This window comes from Danio rerio, chromosome 22 (genome assembly GCF_049306965.1).
Source record: "Danio rerio strain Tuebingen ecotype United States chromosome 22, GRCz12tu, whole genome shotgun sequence".
Classification (NCBI taxonomy): Eukaryota; Metazoa; Chordata; class Actinopteri; order Cypriniformes; family Danionidae; genus Danio; species Danio rerio.
Window position 1 is genome coordinate 28,358,565 of NC_133197.1, and position 18,621 is coordinate 28,377,185.

General features: G+C 35.7%; 2 long non-coding RNA genes across 21 annotated transcripts in view; both read left to right on the forward strand.

Moving 5' to 3' along the window:
* Positions 1-13: 13 nt before the first annotated feature.
* Positions 14-1,959, forward strand: LOC141380297 (uncharacterized). The gene is made up of 3 exons (XR_012398095.1): positions 14-57; positions 1,148-1,236; positions 1,849-1,959. It is a non-coding gene; the product is annotated as an uncharacterized lncRNA (long non-coding RNA).
* Positions 1,960-2,928: 969 nt separating this feature from the next.
* The window catches only part of LOC101885358 (uncharacterized), a 33,640-nt gene continuing 17,947 nt past the window's right edge, over positions 2,929-18,621 (forward strand). For 9 of the 20 annotated variants that reach the window (XR_012398102.1, XR_012398096.1, XR_012398099.1 and 6 more), the window contains exons 1-3: positions 2,929-3,223; positions 12,622-12,690; positions 17,219-17,333. This is a non-coding gene — a long non-coding RNA (uncharacterized lncRNA). The remainder of the gene's footprint in view (positions 3,224-12,621; positions 12,691-17,218; positions 17,334-18,621) is intronic. The other 11 variants (XR_012398098.1, XR_012398097.1, XR_012398104.1 and 8 more) reach the window with 2 other exon arrangements.

Consider the following 18,621-nt stretch of genomic DNA (forward strand, 5'->3'; position numbering starts at 1 on the left):
TACCTGTCGGATTGGATCATGGATGCGCTAATGGACGACACGGATGACAAGGAAAGTGTAAGTACCGATTTTTCTATTAAGTTTTATTTTAAACTGTTAAAGTATGTGTTTATTTTGTAATGCTGCTGTTTTATACTGTGAGTTTATGCAGAAATGCCAGATTAGCCTGCATGATTTACCCCACTTTTAAGGGTCTGGGACAAAAATGTTACGTGACGATTTTTTTTCCAGAAGAAGAATAAAATATTATAATAATAAATATGGATAATTTTACACAGCCAGAGTGAGAGCTGCTATAACTGTTAATAATTTTCTAGAGTTCGTTTTCTAGTTTGATTATACGTCGTTCGTAACTCGTGACCATGGTTTAATGAAACATTGTTGATTTAATGGCTTGTTGACTTAACGGCTAATGTGCTTAGTGACATGCATTAAACTAAGATGGTAAAAGCACGTTTGATGTAAGAGTTTTAGATTTATCTATATTTTACTGAATTCGTGTTATTCGTTGTATTACATTAGCACATTAAAAATTGTGCTGACTGCCTGTTTGCCCCACAATACTGTATGTGTTATTAGCCTGATGTTTTGTCATCGTTTTACAGTGATGAATGAGATTCTGAAAGTTAGGCTTATTCTGCAGGTCTTAACCATATAGAGTCTCATATCTTTAATTTATATCAGGTATGTTTTACCTGGCGAAAAAGAAGTGATGGCCAATATGATTGGATTGCTTAGGCTCATTGTAGGAGGAAAAGAAAACAAACTACAGGAATATTTTCATTGAGGTTATCTCAAACTGTTGAGTAACACTTTATAACATCTGCATACTATAAATAAATAATTATTAAGCATTTAATAACTAGTTAATTTATCAATATTTTATTTGTTTAGCATTAACTCTACATTTTATAGACATTGATAAGCAGTTTATAAATACAGTTACAAATGCTAGCTGTGTTCTTGAGTTTATAGCATATCTATGATGAAGTGCAGATTATCTGTGGTGTTCATTTTCCAGAGGAATGTCTGGCCAAATAAGTATATAAACTGCATGCTGGGTGCTACTCATTTATGAATCCATGTAAAATGATTTGCTGTTCTGTGGTGGTATTTTAGTTCATATTTAATGATTTTTTTTTCAAAGGCCATCGTACATCCTCTGGGTGTCTTGAGGAGCTGGTCTTTGGATGATGCTGAGCAGGTCTTTCTTTCTGGTAAAGATTATCATTACAGGTCAGAATATGGTTAATTTTGCACAATGCTCAAAGAGCCTTTTTGTTACTGGTATATATGTTAACTCAACAGTGGATTTGCTTTTTTTAGTGTTTGGACTTTCAGCAGTGAATACTAAACCACACTGAACTGAACTGAATTTAATAAATGTTAAGCTGCTTTGACACAATCTACATTGTAAAAGTGCTTTAGAAATAAAGATAAAATTAATTGAAATTGAATTGAATATTCAACACATTTCCATTTTTCTCAGAAAACATATTTATAAAGGTGCTGTTGACTTGAAATTTTCACCAGATGTTGATAACAATTTGTAAAGTAATTAGATTTGTTTTCTATTCATATATATTTTTTTCTTTGGTTTTCAGGTCAATAGCACCTTTAGAAATATGTTTTCTGAGAAAAATGGGAACTTGTTGAATACTTATTTACCCCAGTGTGTATGTATATATATATGTATGTATGTGTGTGTGTGTGTGTGTGTGTGTGTGTGTGTGTGTGTGTGTGTGTGTGTGTGTGTATTTATATGTATGTATTTATGTATGTATATATGTATGTATATGTGTGTATATATATATATACTTGAACTTTCTTCTTCACTCTCATTCACAGGAGCTAAAGTCTACAGCCAGTCTGAATGCAGCAACTGAATAAACAGTGGAGTCATTTTTGTGGTTGAATTGCATTAATAAAAATAAAAGTGTGGATATTTATATAAATGTACATTCTTGAATCTTCCTTGCGTCTTGTCTCTCTAAAACCTTTACAACCTGGTTTTAAATTAGTAACTGCAAATGCTGATCCCATTTGATTTCAATTTATTTTCCTTAATACTGAGCTAATTAGTTCAATGTAATGGGGTTCATCAAAATACAGTATTTTTCAAGGAATTTAAGACTTTTAAGGCACTCAACTCTATTTATTAATTTATATTTTAGGTGTAAATTCATTTGTTTCATTTTAAAATTGTTACTTAAAGCAGGCGTTTTACACTTTAACCTCTGTAATAAAAGTGCCTGAAAGTTTCCGCTATATAATCCAATTCGGTAGGTGGCGCAGTTACAAAACGGGTCCTAGAAATGCAGTTTCACTATGTCATCCAATCCGGTAGGTGGCGCTTTCGCAAAAAACTAGGGTCCTAAAAATGCGGTCCTAAACATGCGGTCCTGAGAGTGCAGCTACTCCAGTTGTGCAGGATCATACTATTGTGAATTTTGGGTCAAAATCAATAAACAACAGCCCACCACATGTTCTGCAGCCTCAGAAATAATAAATAACAGCTAATCAATGTCAAAACGCTAGCCAATCAAATCAAAGAAGGCGGGCTTTACAGTTCGCGGCGAAGTTATTTATTTATTTATTTAATGTAAAAATAATTATAAATTAATTTTCATACCTATACAAAATATTAGTTTTAGAGTTGGGAAATAGATATAATTTAAGAATCATAATACTGATTACTGACGCAACACTGAATACATATTAGTATTTCATAAAGAAGTATAAAAGGGCAATACATACAAATATTAAACAATTTATAGACAATCATTTTTATTTCTTTTATATAGATATTGTTCTTTTAGCTTTTTTTGAAAATTTTATTAAAAAATAAATAAATAATAAAAATAAATAAATAAATATAAATAAATAAATAAATAAATATCCGTTGGTGGTTCTCTAAATAAATCCTGCACTTCCTGTGAGGAAAACTGCCGTTGACGAGTCATATCTGTTGTAGCTCCACACACAAAGACTTAAAACATCGTTTAAAGTGAAATGTTGGACACAGACTGAAAAGTGTCGAATATTACAGACATCAAGTGATCTGTAGAGTGAGTTTTACTTTGATATTTGTGCTATTTTGATACCTTTATTTCTGTTTTTATATGCACTTCTCCACGGGCGCCATTTCCCCATGTCCTCGAAAGATTATGCGGTTAAGAAAGGTGGGAATATAACTGGACTTTACTTTGGTCTCCTACTGCAGGTAAACATTTCTTCATCATATATAACAGTGTTTAGGTCTTTACGCGAATTATATCAGGTTTATATTCGCGTTTTTGTCATTGTAACAGGGCTCGCACAAGGTGCCTGAATCTGGCTTGTAGAAAATCAAGTCCTGGAAAGTTGACTTGTTTTGTTTAAAGTGCGTAAAATGTACAAGTAGAATTAGTATGCAATTTTCACGCCGGAAAAATAAAATGTTTGTGATCTTTGGTGACAGTTTAATGCAAGATACGTTACCCGCGGTGATTTGACTGACGTAAAAATATCTAATCACACAGTCACCCTTGTCTAGTTTTGCGGAGATATATCCAGCTGCAGAACACCTGTAAATCAGGTAATTGCAAAATTTTGTGAAGATCAGGGGCGTTGCTAGGGTCGAAAGGGATAAGGGGCTTAGCCCCAAAGACCCCCCCCCCACCCCAACCAAAAAAAGACCCACTTTCATAAGTTGATCTACTCTAATCTTAATAATAGGATTAGAGATGGTTTAATGATAAATAAAGGGGTTTTGAGTTGACAGTCTATAACAATAAATTGTGAAACTTTGTGACTTGAAACACTAAGAAAGAAAAAAAAATTGATAAATTACCCACTTCTTATTTACTATTCTGTTATGAGCCATATTATTCCCCTTGAGCCTCCTATCTCCTCTCCTGATTTGTAGTTTCTGTTTGTTTTTTGAAAATTAAAATTTCTGCATGTCTTTAAATCTGAAAATATGTTTTATTTTATAGACCAAGTTGTTATCCAATGTAATACAAAGCTACACAGATGTTTATTTGGACAGAGTGATTAACTGAGGTGTAGTGTTGTCAAGATACTGGAATTACAAATTCAATACCTCGCAAAATATTGATAATCAATGGGCTTTTTTTTTAAAACAATTGTATCAAAAATAGTACAAAAAAATAAAGATTTAAATGCTAGAAATGTGTTTACTTCAAATTTCTTTAGAGGGAGATTTTTTTTTTTTTTTTTTAGTTTTCCTCAAAATAGGTTGATGTGGGCATTGTAGCACTTTGAATGCATGTAATGCCTGTTTCATTCACACTTGAGCAGAAATTCCATGCCTCACAAAAGTAGTAGAATATTCCAGGAAAACCCTAATATTATGGATGAAGGAATCCAGCTATTGCTAGAGTTGAATGAAAATAAGACCTGAATAAACATAAAAAAGGCTTAAACTGATCATTTACACGACTGTGACAATAAATTTAGATGAAGTCAGAACTATTTGCCCCCCTTATAATTTTTTTTCCTATTTTAAATATTTTCAAAATGATGTTTAACAGAGCAAGGAAATTTTCACAGTATGTCTGATAATACTTTTTCTTCTGGAGAAAGTCTTATTTGTTTTATTTAGGCTAGAATAAAAGCAGTTTTACATTTTTTAAAAACCATTTAAGGGTCAAAATAATTAGCCCCTTTAAGCTATATTTTTTCCGATAGTCTGCATAAAAACTATCGCTATACAATGACTTGCCAAATTACCCTAACCGCCTTTAAATGTCAGTTTAATTTGTATAGAAGTTTCTTTAAAAATGTCTAGTCAAGTATTACTTACTGTCATCATGGCAAAGAGAAAATAAATCAGTTATTAGAGATGAGTTATTAAAACTATTATGTTTAGAAATGTGTTAAAAAAATAAACAGGGGGGCCCGGGGGCATTAGGTATTTTCATAAGAAAGTCGATTTATAATCCGCTGCTAACTGACATAGCATGTAACTGTAGAATAAAGCCATAAAATAATATGCTAGATACATGAACTCACTGTGATTTAACTATTACAGAAACAGATGTGACTGGCTATATCATATTTAGCCACATAACATAACTATAGGTAAATCAATAAAATGTGCTGCACATTAATGTAAATACATGCGAATTAGTCAGAAAAATGTAAATTGTACTTGCTTTCTATATATATATATATATATATATATATATATATATATATATATATATATATATATATATATATATATACATATATATATATATATATATATATATATATATATATATATATATATATCATTTAGAAAGCAAGTACAATTTACATTTTTCTGACTAATTCGCATGTATTTACATTAATGTGCAGCACATTTTATTAATTTACCTACAGTCATGTTATTTCACCAAAACTACACACATTTTCTGCTGTAAAAACAAATATTAAGCTTCTTAAAGAAATAGAAACATGGAACAGACAAAAAAAAAATAAAAATAACGCAGAACACACGTTTCAGTCACACACAATCTAGCACACACGATTTAGAGAAACCATATATAGTAACCAACTCCTTAGCATTATCGCCGCCTATTGAATTTCACAAATATGGTTTTCCGTTTTAGTCATTATTATATCATAACGATAATTTTAACATCTCTGCAGTGTCTGAACTCAAATTATATAAAGAAAAATAATTTGTAAGGGTGTCACGATCCTCCAAATCCTCGATTCGATTACATTTTCGATTCTAAAGGCACGATTCGATTTTCGATTATGAATAATTAATTAATTAATGACCAATTAATTATTTGTAGCCTACCGTTTAAACAACCTGACCTGCATGGTCTTTGTTTTACCCATAAACAAATCATACAGTAAATGAATAAAGGCAAGATACACACATAATTACCACCTGTCAATCACTTTTTCTGCGGGACTCGTGAATAGGCAGTGATCTGTGTCGTTATAATGGCGTCGGTAAAAAAGACGCACAACCAACAGGAACCAGTCAACAGTATCTGAGGTGTTCGCTAAAATGACAAAGTACAAGTGAGTGAAAGATTGAAGCAGTCCTCTCACTGCCTGGTGTCTGCTGTCTCGAGCACAAGGCTGTATATGCGTCTGTGTCTGTGTGGTCATGTGATGTGCATTTTCAGAGGCAGAGAGGAAGGAGGGCTGCTTAGAAGTGCCACACGCCACTGTGGATGTCAAATCGTAGTCGTTCTAAAATGCCATTTAAAAACAAAGACAGTGTAAACAGGGCCTGAGTGTGTACTTTTCGCGAGCGGATTTGCAACGGGGGCGGGCGGAGGGTTGTCTATCGCAGGGGTTTTCAAACTGGGGTCCGCGGCCCCCTGGGGGGCCGCCAGATGGCGCTAGGGGGGCCGCAAAGAAATTTTAGATCAATGAGCCCACATGGATGAATTTTGTGTCCCGCATCATTCTGAAGGTTAATATATTTTTATTATAATTTGAGCTCAAAAGTACTGCAAAAATGAAGCTTTATACTTATGTCATTTAAATGCAGTTGACACTTTCGTGACGCAGGAAAAGAAGCACAGCGGCCCGCCTCCGTGGACGGGGACTTTTATTGAATAAGCGCTTCTGGCCAGGCGCTTCCTGACTGTGATTTTTGGCGCTTGTCTGCTGCACCTGACGGCGTTTACATTTCACTTACGCTTACCTCTTTTACGCTAAACAACTAAATGAATGCTCAGGTTTGACTAACTATGTTTCAGTTAAAATATATGATCAATAAGAACATTATCGGTGGCTGAAAGCACTACCCTGTTTATGGCTTGCGTTCCTAAGTAACCGATCAGCTGGGTACGGCTTCACTCATAAGGAACAAATAGCATTTTAAAACACGGCACAACATTGCACCTTGTCCACAGCGCGACAGGCTTTTACACTTTGCATTGTACAAATATCAGACTTTGCAGCATGGTAAACAAACATATTAAAATTGTAAAGCAAAAAGTGCTGCAATAACAATGAATGGAGCTGTCATCACATCAGCGAGTGCTCAGTTTCACTCCTGTTACACTAATGACAGCTGGATGAGCTCTGCAGTGGACCTCTTACTCACATTGGTTCATAACTGGATGATTAAAAAAACTAAATTGTATACACACTGAGTAAAACCACTATAGCCTATAAAAATTAGAATGTATCTGTTTGTGTTATGTTATAGGGCTAATAATTATTAAATATTAAAATGTATTAGTGCTCTGTATTTAATGGAGCTCAACATACCTGATCAAATTTTAATACTCTGAATATAAATGCATTTTTGTTCCACTTTTTCCCATATTTGTTTGTGTAACTAATTTAAATGTAATGTTCAGTATTATTTTTAATAGAACACACTGGTATGAACATTTTAAAGTCAGCAAAGCTTCTAAAATTATGCAAAGTAAAACTTGTGGCTCTTTGAACTTGAATACCCAATTCTAGATTGCATTTAGGAAATTATTTTTTTATCAGTGTAAGTCAGGATTGTTGACCTGAGTAAATTATGATATGCACAAAAAAAAGGACACACTGAACCACTACAGCCTCTATTATAGTATTGCTAGTTACAACAGTTAACTGTTAACAGGCTGATAAATGACAAAACTCTTTAAAACTTTAAAGCTTTAAATTTTTAGATACATTTAGACTCTCAGCTGTAAGGGTAAATACAGAAGAGTCTAGCTGTGCATAGGCTGAAAAAAGCATAAAAATGGCATAAAAACTGTGTAAAGTGATGACTTGTACACAAAATATGTCTTGATGGAATAATCCAGTGAGAGCAGACCACAATGAGTACTGCGCATCAAGATTTGATCAATAGATTGAAGCACTAAACCATGTCAACTCAACTAACATCTTACAAAAATTAATCCAGATAATGAATAATATAAATTTATTGAATAATATATAATAATATAAATGTATTGAATAATACAAATAAAAAAATTAAGTACAGTTGTTAATTTGAGGGGGTGGCGTCATTTTTATTTTTGGGGGGTCCCCAAAAGAATTCGCCCTACACAAAGGGGCCCTCAGCTGAAAAAGTTTGAAAACCCCTGGTCTATCGGACGAACCATACATAATACTTACATAGCAGAGCTTGCAAAACTGTGTTGAACGTTGTCAACATAACTCACTGGAAATCCAAAATGCTTAAACACCTACGACTTCATTGAAAGAGGATAGGGTTTAAGTTCTGTTGACGGGTCTCCTGCTTCTGCAGTTTAACAAGCACTTCAACAAGCCTGTTTTTTTCCCGCTTGGCAAGCCAAGCTGACATGAGGGCGTGGCAGCATCGACGATTTTATTTTTTGATTCGATAATCGAAATTGGGCATAAATTTCGATCGATTTCGATTTAAAATCAAAATCGTTTCACCCCTAATAATTTGTTAAAGACACTTAACTTTATACATGTATCCACATATACAAAGAAAACATAATAGACCATCTAATTGTAGGATAAGTCATAATAAACTAATTCAGGATCCTGATATTATCATACTTGGTTAAAATCACCTAGTTGTAAAATATAAAAAGCAAACAATAATGTGTCACATTAAAATGAATTACTATAGTTAATCATGTAAACAATATATAATATAGTTATAAACTGATTGACTTAACTGATTATCTGAATAATATATATCTTCGTAAAAACTACTCAAATTACAAAATTACAAATTACTTTTTTAGCTTGGCGATATTGGTGGAATTATCCATGAATGCGGAGTCAGACAAGATTCAGGCTGTAAAACACATTTTACATAACACATCTAAAGATACTATAAACACTTTTAAAACTGTGTAAACAGCATTAATAATAGATTATAATTATAGAGCACCTATAGAGGAAACCCATGCCAACATGGGGAGAACATGCAAACTCCACACAGAAACACCAACTGACTCAGCCAGGGCTTGAACTAACAAACTTTTTGCTTTGAGGAGATATCAATACCCACTGCGCACCATGATTATTTTACAAAAACAATGTTTTGCTATTTTGAGTATAAAGATAACAGAAATATGCACAAATGCACAACTTTTTATCATTTCAAATGATGCCTCTTTTATCTGTACGATCAATAGATTATTTAATTAGAAAAAAACACTTGCAAATTATGGAGAAACTTTGTTAAATACCTAATTCGCAAACTGAACCGTCAGAAACCACAGAACAACACTGCCTAGTGCCTAAACATATTATTAATAAATTAAATATCACACAAATTAAGTTATGTCTTCTTACCATAATGTTTTTTTTTTTTTCAGATTATAGTCTTGTAAAAAAAAAAAAAGGGTTTCTGCAGATGACATAATGTCAAATGTAACACTTTTTAAGACTACGTCATATCTTTAATATTGTTCAAGATTTTAAAAATAATTATTTTTCATTATTTTATAATTTATTATGATTACAAAGTTGGGTAACGGGTGGGGCAGTGGGTAGCGCTCTCGACTCAAGGCAAAAAGGTCGCTGGTTCAAGCCTTGGCAGGGTCAGTTGGCATTTCTGTGTGGAGTTTGCATGTTCTCCCCGTGTTGCGTGGGTTTGCTCAAGATGCTCCGGTTTTCCCCACAGTCCAAACACATGCATTTTAGGTGAATTAGGTAAGCTAAGTTGTCTGTTGTTGTAAATGAGAATGGGTTGCAGCTGGAAGGGCATCCGCTGTGTAAAACATTTGCTGGATAAATTGGCGGTTCATTCCGCTGTGGCGACCCCAGATTAATAAAGGAACTAAGCCAAAAAGAAAATTAATGAATATAAAGTTTTATAACTATTCAAGATTTTTTTAAATTAAATTTCAATGACAACAGAACATGGGTTACTCTACAATAAATTTTTTTTATTCTGTCAAGAATAATATCAAAAAAAAAAAAAACATTTTTTGCCCACTCAACAATTGACACATTATTGTCTGGCTAGTTTCTGTCCTCTACTAATGAGCTGAAAAGGCAATAATGGTCCAACATTCCTGTCCATCATCACCAATAAAGCCTAGAAATTGGGCATCAGTTTACTGTAAGTCGATGGGTTCATATATTATTGTCCAGTTATTAAATACCTAATTTGTTACTTAATTTTCTTAATTTTTGTTACATTGCTTTAACTTCAAAATGATACATCAGTGTAAAACCTATAAATGGTGAAAAAACATATTCTGTAATCTTAAAACCACCTGGGTCTCCACTTTTGCCATGGCCTCTTTTTTGTTGTAACAAACTTATCCCCCTGGTTTTTCCAAACTTTAACAAAACACTTCCTTTCCATGGCTGTTGCAATTTCTAGCCAAGAATTATTGGCCATCTAGTTATCTCTATGCTGATCACGCATGGTCGGATCGTTAAGATGTCTGTACAGTCGTACTGTTACAGACAAAATCTCTTCAAAGCGATTCAAATTCAACTCAAATCAAGCGCGGCGCCGCGCAAACTGTTCACCCGAAATCATGTCGCGCGCATCCAAAGTGAACCTCTGCAAACACTGCGATGACGTCACATTCGCCGCGCGCACTGAGCTATTGCATGCTGGTATTATTTGTAGTTTTAATACTGCAAATCACAATAGGACTAGTGAAATAAAGAACTACACCACCACGAAACCAAGCAACAACAAAAAAATAATTTAAATGAGCATTAGGAGTAGCGATACATGTACATCGGAAAAATAAGACCTGTGCAAACATATTTCAGACCTAGAACAGCGAATTTAAGACTTTTTAAGGCCTAAAATTTAGATGTTTATATTTTAGACATTTTAAGACCCCACGGAAACCCTGTGTAAGCCGGATGGCACAGCAGAGGGCAGGTTTCATCCACTTATTTTTTTGCGCTTTTTGGATATGCACATAAAACGGTTGATGGAAACGCTATAATGCGCATATATTTTGAAAATGTATGTGAATGGACAAACCAGCAGGCTAAGCACATTGTAAAACATCTTAAGTGTTGTTTTGGTCATTCTAAACCGCCTCAACCATTTCAGTATTATATTATATTAATGAGCTCCAGAATTGTCAAGAGTTTCTGCACTCCGTGTCTCGCGCCTTCAAAAGCCAGCGCGCGTTCACTGCGTGCAGGATTGCCTTCTGATGCGCAAGTCATTTATTAAATGAAGACAATATACTCACGCAGCTGCTCCTACTGATGCAAATTCTGTTTTTACTTTTGATATTTGTCGCCAGTTAATCAGAAGGTGGCAATTTTGTTCTCTTTGACTTGATGGACAGAAAAGCTGCTTTATTTGCAGTCTTTTATACAATATTCCAGTTTTGGGCATACATTTAATTAGCATTTTAGATGATAACATAGCTATTCACATCAGCGCATCTGTCCCCTTTCTTCCCTATATACCTGTAGGTGAACAGCTCCTCCGGATGTGGCCATGCATTCATCCTCTGCTATTTCTTCCTCATTTCTTCTGTCTTAAATCTCCATGTCAATTGATAACTTTGTGACTGTATGATGACGGTCACGTAAATCTGCAGTAGCCTGAACTTGTTTTTCGGTTCAAATAATGTACCAGGCTTTTCATTGGTCCGTTAAGATCAGCTTTTTTTATTGGCTACCGAAATGCTGGTCAGTGCGTGGCTGAAATATTAAATTATTTACAGTACTCTGTAACGAATTGTGATTTTAAAAGTAACGAAGTAGATTACTCAGCTTAATTTGTACTCAAGTACAAGTAAAATTACAGGCTTAAAATTCTACTTATGAAAGTACAATTACACCAAAAATGTACTTACAGTAACGTGAGTAGTTGTAATTCGTTACTCCCACCACTGTATATATATATATATATATATATATATATATATATATATATATATATATATATATATATATATATATATATATATATATATATATATATATATATATATATATTAGGGATGCAACAATACAGTAAGCCCACGGTTCAATACATACCTCAGTTTTTTAACAAGGTTTTCGGTTCGATTCTCATGGCTTGTTTTTTTTTATTCTATAGACAATAGGAACAGTAAGAGGTTAAGAAGAAAAAAAATAAAAATGATTTATTGCAATACTCATTTTGTTTTACTTAAAAGCCAAGAAAAGTACACTACACACGCACACCAGAATAACTATAGCAGCGGCCGTTCCCATATCACGTCTTTTCTGCTTGCAAGTTTGTTATTTCTAATGTAAGAATGACAATATGCGCGCACGAGCGGACCAACGCGCTTGCCTCTGTCCGGGCCCACGCAGTAGAAATCTTCACATGGTGAGAGTTTTGCGTGGCTTTCAGTGCAATGTCAAGCTCCCTCTAACTTTATAGCATAGTGATTGGATATTTACTCGCGGGGAGGAGTTTCCTTATCTCAGCTCATGGATTTAGAGGCACACACAGTCAATTCGGGGAGATATAAAATGCACAAATTATTTAAACGCGAAACCGTGAAAACCGCAATTCACAAGCGTGTATTAAAACATAAACATACGCTGGATAAGTTGGCGGTTCATTCCGCTGTGGCCACCCCAGATTAATAAAGGGACTAAGCCGAACAGAAAATGAATAAATGAGTAATTTATAAATGCAGGAATTTATAGGTTTATTTACTTATTTATTTCTATATTTGTTTGTTTATTTATTACTGTTTTTTGCAGGTTTCGTTCTCCATACCTCTGACTTGTCACTCTTCTAAATACAGTCTGAATGGCAGCGCGGGAACGCAGGTATTGTGCATTTCCCGTGGGTCCTTAAAAAGTCTTAATGTCTTAAATTAAAATCCGGGAAATTAAGGTCTTAAATTGTCTTAAATTTTACCTTAAAGTGGCTGTAGGTATTAAATTTTCAGCCGGTGTGCTTATTGACGATAGGGAAGCACAGTGGTCCACAGTAAAACATCTAATAGTTGATTTATTTAGTATGTTTGAAACAGGAGAGAAATGACAGTCTGCATGATTTATTAGCTTATTACGGTAGGTCGGCTACAGAGTACAGACGCTTACATTGGTCTGCACCTGCATGCTGTCATTACCTGGTTGTTGATGTGAGGTTCAAAATGCAAGGATAGGAAAGTGTAAATTTAACGACGTGGCAATGAAGCAATGTGTAAATTCAGCAAAAATACCTTTTCGTTAGGGACCATGGGGCTCAAAGCCGTCGAGTCGCACATGGAAGGAGGAAAGCAGCAGCTAGTCATAGCGGGTCCAGGTTAATCCTTGCATTGTTTGCAGCTCAACCTAACAATGTTACTAGTTCAGACTAGAGCTGAAGATCTTTGCTGGGTTCAGACTTTATTTCTATCATTTTAGACGGGGTCGTGCCGGGCTTGGGCTTGGGCTTGCGCAGTAAATGAACAGTCATGTGATGCATTTTGATTAGCGCGAGGAAGTAATCAAATTGTTTGTTACAACATTGAAATCTATCCCTGCAAAGGTATAACAAATGATGACAGAGATGTCAAAAAGAGTGAATTTTGTCAGCGGTCCGGCCAGCCGCCAGTTTAATTCGAACAGTCATTCTAGTCGTCAAAGTATTCCAGCAGTTGCTTATATACTGCGAATTACGGTAGAGCACTAAGGAGCAGTGTCCAGCGAGCTGACAGGGAAGATGACGAGGTCACTCGCTGCATTGAAACCGCTGTCATGGAAAATAAAATGAATGTTCCTGACTGGTAGAAGATGAACAAACAATCCTACCCAAAACATGCTAAATTAGCCAGATCAGTAGTGCATCCCGGCCAGTAGCAGCAGCAGAGAAAGGGTGTTCAGTGCTGCTCAGTAAAGAGCAGGACTGCACTAAAGGCATTTTCAGTGGATTAAATAATGTTCCCCCACAAAAAACACATAGCCTAATCTTGATAAGTAAAGAATTTCAAATTATAACTAAATATTAATAAAACCATAAAATCATAATGTAGTCAAAGTATACAGGCTAATGCTGACATTATTCTTTTATTGTTTAGCTTCACCATCGCCTTATTGTCAGGAGAAGTGGCAAAACAAATCCCACAGAGCCTTTGGGCTCTATTTTGACGGTCCATGTGCCTTGGCGCAAAACGCAGGGTGCAAACGCTTTCAGGGCGTGCCAGAACGCATTTTTGCTAATTTACGGATGGGAAAATGCACTTTGCGCCAAGGCGCATGGGCTAAAAGGGTTGAGTTTATTTTCTTAATGAGTTATTGGTGTGTTTTGAGAATAAATCAATTAGAGTCTCATCTCCCATTTCCTTTAAGACCCAGCTGTATCGCGCCAAGAGCGCATTCGCTATTTACAGGACGCAAAGTAAGTCTAAGTGGAAAAAATTAGCATTTCACAAGCAAACAGTTAACAGTTTTTTTAACAGAAAACTGTTAAACACAGCTTCTACTGCATGAGAATAGGAGATAATGGATCACTTTCACTTTCGCTCTTGGATAGGGAAACCTTTACGCACAGACATCAATTAGCCTATAAATAATTAATTTTGTTTGTTAAGCGCAAATATTTGTTTCAAAACTATTTCTAAATTCAGTTCTAATTTCTAGCAAACGAATAAATGAACAATAATTACCAAGTGTGATCAAAATACTGAGTTATTTCCAAATACACATGCCATGCTCCATATGGTCCAAAACCTGACAGGTGGGCAAAACTAAGCTTGTTTTTAATAAAACAAATATAAATATGGATATATTAAATAATACTGCTAATAATAATAACATTATACAAAAGCAAATTGTTATGAATGAACTGAAAAAGCCTCCCGAGATGAAGAAGACATAAAACCAGTAATTTTTCGTATTTATGTAGGCTAAAAAATAATATGTTTTGTAATATTTTAATCCTTTATATTTTTATCCTATATCTATTCTTATTATATCCTATATATATCCTTAATATTAAAATTTTTTCATATGTAAAGATATTTGCCTATTGCTCTCTTGTGTGTATTAAGCAGTGCGTAAGCGAGGCGCAACTCTGCGCCGGAGTTTAGACCGGGTTAGTTTTGGTCTAATGAAAAATCTATTATAGTTTCTCAAAATAGCAAGAAGCCAGCGGTCTGCCTCAGAACGCCTTCCTTTTTAGACCAGAACGCCTATGGGCGCACAAATGAGCGCTAATGTATTTGCTATTTAAACAGCGTAGCGCAACACCTCAAAACGACTCTTGCGCCAAGCTGAAACTACCAAAAGACTATTGCGTCGCGTCTTGTGCCACACTGCGCCGGGTGTATGATAGGCCCCTTTATCTTAATTTCTTTATTGCCAAATACCTGTCATCATTTATCATTCATTTCATTCATTTTCTTGTCGGCTTAGTCCCTTTATTTATCCGGGGTCGCCACAGCGGAATGAACCGCCAACTTATCCTGCAAGTTTTTACGTAGTGGATGCCCTTCCAGCAACCTATCTCTGGGAAACATCCACACACACATTCACTCACACACTCATACACTACAGACAATTTAGCCTACCCAATTCACCTGTACCGCATGTGTTTGGACTGTGGGGGAAACCGGAGCACCCGGAGGAAACCCACACGAACGCAGGGAGAACATGCAAACTCCATACGGAAACGCCAACTGAGCCGAGGCTCGCACCAGCCACAAAGCGACCTTCTTGCTGTGAGGTGACAGCACTACCTAGTACGCCTTATTTTTATTGGTGCGTTGGCCAATTTAAAGGTTAAGTGTATGTACCCAGGCCTATTTAGAGTGTTGAGATGTTAAGATGTTACAGAGGGCTTATTTTATTTTTATGTTCCAACTTGGCCTGTAGTCTATGTTATGTATAAGTATGTTAACGCATATAAACGACTCATTCATGAAAAAAAGACAAAAGAGCTATGTGTATGTGCACATTTGGATAATGTCGAGCTATAAATGAGTTCGGGCTTTTAAAAAGCTGTCAATTAAAATGTACTTGTCGGGTTTGGGCTCTATCGAGCCTAACTTTTATAGCCTGATTACAGCTCTAGTTCAGACGCCTTCTTACAGTCAGCTATAACAGTTTCATTTCACCACCAGACACCCAAAAGGCAGGTACTGTGGGTTATCCATACTGTGACGAGGCACAATTTATTTAAATCTAACGAGAACATTAAAATGAGTAGCCTATTCCAAAGAAATTATAAAATTTTTGGGTCTTAAATTATATTTGTTGAGGTCTTAAAAAGGTCTTAAAAAGCATTAAATTTTTCTTTTAAAATGATGCAAGAACCCTGATTTACTCAAATTGTTTAGTAAAGGATTTAACTCATGGTTTTAACTGAGAAACTCTTCATGCTGTAAACTGTACATGGGTATTGTGTGTTTATTATTCTATATTCAGTGCTTATATTCAGACACAGCCACAAAGCGACCTTCTTGCTGTGAGGTGACAGCACTACCTAGTACGCCTTATTTTTATTGGTGCGTTGGCCAATTTAAAGGTTAAGTGTATGTACCCAGGCCTATTTAGAGTGTTGAGATGTTAAGATGTTACAGAGGGCTTATTTTATTTTTATGTTCCAACTTGGCCTGTAGTCTATGTTATGTATAAGTATGTTAACGCATATAAACGACTCATTCATGAAAAAAAGACAAAAGAGCTATGTGTATGTGCACATTTGGATAATGTCGAGCTATAAATGAGTTCGGGCTTTTAAAAAGCTGTCAATTAAAATGTACTTGTCGGGTTTGGGCTCTATCGAGCCTAACTTTTATAGCCTGATTACAGCTCTAGTTCAGACGCCTTCTTACAGTCAGCTATAACAGTTTCATTTCACCACCAGACACCCAAAAGGCAGGTACTGTGGGTTATCCATACTGTGACGAGGCACAATTTATTTAAATCTAACGAGAACATTAAAATGAGTAGCCTATTCCAAAGAAATTATAAAATTTTTGGGTCTTAAATTATATTTGTTGAGGTCTTAAAAAGGTCTTAAAAAGCATTAAATTTTTCTTTTAAAATGATGCAAGAACCCTGATTTACTCAAATTGTTTAGTAAAGGATTTAACTCATGGTTTTAACTGAGAAACTCTTCATGCTGTAAACTGTACATGGGTATTGTGTGTTTATTATTCTATATTCAGTGCTTATATTCAGACTATTCCTGCTTGATTTAAAATCACATATAGACAGAGAAAAATGTGATATCGAATTGTTAAAACATCTGTTTAATTATCAAGGAGAAGCATATTTCTGTTTAACATCATCATGTTTCAGGTTTACTGTTTATACCAGCAGAGCTTTAACTCGACTTTACATGTTTCTCCTGCTGCTTTGTGTGCAGGCATCAAATAAACCCTCATCATCATCATCATCATCATCATCATCATCATCCATGTGCTGAGTGTGTGTGTGTTGATGGAGAGAAGATGAACTGGGTCAGAAGAGTCCAAACTAAGGTCACACACACACACACACACACACACACACACACACACACAGAGCACAGTGTTTCCTCTAAGATTTTTTCCCGCTGTGGCGGCAGGCCTTTTTTTTTTTTTTTTTTTTTTTTTTTTTTTTTTTTACACAGATCTACCGACTACCTGTGGCGTTATTATTTGAGAGTTCTTTCACACCTGTGAATCGATTCAGTTGTTCCGAAACAGAGATTACAATTGTTACATTGTTGCTCTTTGCTCTTGGAGAGGTTCGCTTTCACACTGCAAAGTTTCTGATTGGACCAAAAGAGCTAAAACAAGTCAAGTGCGAGTAAACTCTCCTTACATTGGTCAGAGTGTCAGGGTTTATTTTGCAGCGTCCCGCTAAACTGTCAGGAGAGGTGGTGGTTTGGTGGTGATTGACAGGGTGCGCGTGACGTGTCTGAGGAGAGACGCGGTAGGGAGGGGTGAGAAGGGTGTGGGACGATGCCTATTTAAGGACCTAGAAACTTCCCACCCTACTCATAATTCTCTCTTCATATAGCCATAAGCCTATTACATATCCATAAATCACTGTGATATAACCGCACTCGGATTGGATCGCTTTCTCACTGCAATCGAACCGCTCCAGGGTTCGTTTCAATTGAGCCGAGACCACCTCATTCAAGCGATCTCGGAGCGATTACTTTGGCGCGGAACAGAGCGTCATTGCCCTGTTCACATATGCCAAACGAACCGCGCTAACTGGGCAAACGAGATGCGTTCCGAAACAAAAATGTAGGTGTGAAAGCACCCTCAATGACAAATGTCGTGAGCGCAGTATTAGAAGTCGGGATCGCATTTATGTAATAGCCTACAGCATACAAATCTCTGTGCTTGCCCGCCGATTTCCTCTGCTCGTGCAAAAAAATTCTTGCGCGCCCCCTTAAATATAAGCCGCTTCAAGAATGCGCAGATCTTCATGTTCGCTCTCAAAAAAAGCTGCTGGGTGCGATTTAGTGCGTTTATGTAACGAGTATGTCTCGAGCATTTATTAGATTTGCTAGGAATGTTTATGAATGTCTCCAATAGTCCTACAGAGTAGCATTAATGCGGCCTGAAGTAAAGTGAATCGGCCATACGTCGGGTTTGCTGGCCTCACGCATCCTGCACCTGTCAGTCAGTCAGCACATCACCTTAAAGGGTAAACAAATGACGCACAGCAATACTTCGATTACAGAAAAGTTTAGGCTTTGTGTAGCTGTACTGTTGGTTAAAATGCTAAATGTAGTATAGACTTGGAATGGTGGACTTGAACAGACTTTAGATT